Raw genomic sequence first — 3527 nt, 5'->3', positions numbered from 1 at the left:
ACTGCGGTGGTAATGACAGACATTTTAGTGGGTAGTTATCCCTTGACAGTGACAGACACCCCACAATGAGTGGGGAGGGGGAGAGGAAGGGGGAGACAGGATCTGCATCCAACATCGGAGATACCAAGTAAAATTTGTACTATAATAGCACTGCACTTCCTGGACCTAGAGTACTGCAGTGGTAATGACAGACATTTTAGTGGGTAGTTATCCCCTGACAGACACCCCACAACGAGTTGGGAGGGGGAGAGGGAGGGGGAAACAGGATCTGCATCCAACATTGGAGATACCAAGTAAAATTTGTACTACAATGGCACTGCACATCCTAGAATGCTGTGATGGTAATGCCAGATATTTTAGTGGGTGGTTACCCCTTCACAGACATAACCTACGACTGGAAGGGAGAGGTGAAATTATTCAAAATCTATTATAGGCAATATTAATATTAGAAATATGGTAATTATCTGAAAATCGTGAGCCTGATAAAATATAAAAGGCAAAAAATTCAAGAAATATTGCATTGTTTCAGGATAAGAATTACTGCCGGAATTATTTTTTAAAATTTCTATTGAAGTATGGAATATTTAACTTCATTAATTCCATCACATCTATATAAAAAAAACTATGTATGAGACTCACTAGGCTTGGTCTACTTTCTATAGTTTCACACACACAAACATATATATATATATATATATATATATATATATATATATATATATATATATATTCATGTATATATATATATATAATATATATATATATATATGCATGTATATATATATATATATATATATATATATATATATATATATCATATGTCAGCACTATCCTTTGGTGTGGAGTTACTTCACGCAAAGTAGTATTTTATCTGAATGGGAGGGGGTCACAAGTGACAACAGCTACAAGTATGTGTGCTGGGCCATTTTTGAATAATTAAACCAGTCATATAGTGCCACTCTCAATTCGTCTAAAAAATGAAATGTAACATAAGTATTCTCGTTTTAATAGCGTCTTTGGTCATTTTATTTTCATGCCCATAGTTAGGGCACTGCAGCCATGTCGAGCTTCGTAGCCCAACGTGTCTGAAATGTTCCTTGGTTGCTGTTGGTTCGTGTGGATGAAATGAAATTTTTATCGGATATGGGAGTCCGATTGATATTAAGTCCAAAGTCCCATCTTAAAGAGCCGTTTTAACACCCGCACATTCACAAAGAGATGTTGTATCACAACACAAATAATTAACGGAAACGGAAATGTGAATGAATTGTTCAGGATAGGCTGACTATAAACATTAAAAAATTTTCACCCATTCTATTCCCCCTTCCGAAGTAGACGATCATACAACTTGGAGCTCCCGACTCCCAAATTAAGTTGGCCTATAATATCATGTCAATTATCTAATAGTCCGCTTATTTTCGACTGCCTCACTCAAATTGATCTGTACGCTATCACCAAGTATCAAGTACCATATATATTTAGGGAAGCAAATCTAAATTCAAATAAAAATGATACTTACACAGTTTGATGTTTAAAGCCAGCTGAGTTTGTTTGTCTCTTAACTTCGCGCCGGCGCGCACCACAGGCAGCCTATGTAATATGTTTCAATACATTCTATCGATGCTGGCTTTGACGACCATTATTCGGCTAATTTTCTTCCTAGTAATATTTTTACTTTAATTGTTCATTATATCCAGTAGACAGGCACTAACATCATATTATATCCTCACATCTGTTCAATGTATTTACCATTGCTAATATGATTTATAATGCATCTCCAACAGTCATAAAAATCGGACAACCTAATGTGCAAGTATGTCAGCTGTGTGCAAGGCATAGGGCGTCAATCACTGGAGTAGTGATCTCCCTGCCGAGAGTGATTTCGGAAGGCCATATTGAAAGGTCTCGGTCCAGCTCTTAGTACTATATTGTAATACTGTTACTTTTTTAAATCTTTATTATTATTATTATTCTTATTATTATTTTATTATTATTATTATTATTATATTATTATTAAATTATTTATTATTATTATTATTATTCGACCCAATTTCACAGAGAAAAATTACCTTACGAAAACAGGCCTAAGCATCTGCTCTTGGATCTAAGCAGTGTCAAGCATAAATGGTTCTTGTGTAAATACAGGACTTTCTTTGTATACAGTAGCGAAGTACCAAATAAACAGTAATATAGTACAATCACTAAACACTAACACTCACAATGCACTTACTCAGCAAGCACTCACACTTGCATTCATTCACTATCACACATCCACTTAACATACACTCACACACACACACTCACTTAATACACACTCACACTCAATAACACAAAACACTCTGAATACCCAACACTCACTAGGCACTCACTAAACACTTAAAACACTAAACTTACTAAATACTCATTATACCCCAAACACTCGGTAAACTAAACACTCACTTAATCCTAAACATTAATTAAACACCAAACACTCACTAACCCTAAGCACTCATTAAGTACTAAATGCTTACTAAACGCTAAATACTTATTAAATACTAAACAGTGAATGAACATTCACTTATTAGAAACTTAATAAACACTTACACACTAAACATTTGCTAAACACTAACATTCACAAGACTTTCACCAAACACGCTCACTTAACATTAGCAAAACATTCACTAAAACCCTAAACACTCACTGAATACTTACACACTAAATATTCACTAAACACTACCATTCACAAGACATTCACTAAACACTCACTTAACATTCACAAAACATTCACTAAAACCTTAAATACAAAACTTTTAATGAATACTTACACAATAAACATTCAATAACATTCACAAAACATTCACTAAACCTTAAAGACTCAGTAAACATTCACTGAATACTGACATATTAAACAGTCACTAAACCCTAAACATTCATCAAACACTTGCTCATAAAATATCACTAAACGCTTACTCACTAAACCCTAACAATTCGCTAAACACTTACTCATTAAACATTAACGATAGAAAAAATTGATAATCGCACTAATTTTTAATTTCTCTTGTTTTCTTTACATTAATGCTGGGTGATTATTTTTTTTTTTTTTTTTGGTCTAGTTTGCTCTTATATTTATTCATAATCTTCTTGAGGGAATGGAAATGTTCGAAATAACTTGGTGTGTGGAGAGATTGTTTAAAAAACAGATCCTCTGTGTCCTTCCTCAGCCAGGTGTATTATATCTGACGAATTTTACGCCAGCCGAAAGAAATCGACTATAGTAACAACAATATTCATTCATAAAACTGATAATACAAAAACGTATCCATGATTTCATTAGTAGGAAAGTTAGTTAAAACCAAAAGAAGGTAGTCCTGCTTCGATAAAACAAACCGAGTAGGCTATAGCGCAATTATTATGATCTGTACCCTGACTATAGCCTATATATTACATATGTATTACTATCTATTTAATGGGTGCGTATTACTCTATTTAACATATGTTATGTACATGGACATTTTACAGCAATAACTCTAATAATGATAAGAACTTAT

The sequence above is a fragment of the Macrobrachium nipponense genome, chromosome 21, assembly GCF_015104395.2.
Source record: "Macrobrachium nipponense isolate FS-2020 chromosome 21, ASM1510439v2, whole genome shotgun sequence".
In the NCBI taxonomy this organism is placed as follows: domain Eukaryota; kingdom Metazoa; phylum Arthropoda; class Malacostraca; order Decapoda; family Palaemonidae; genus Macrobrachium; species Macrobrachium nipponense.
This window is presented reverse-complemented; position numbering follows the sequence as displayed.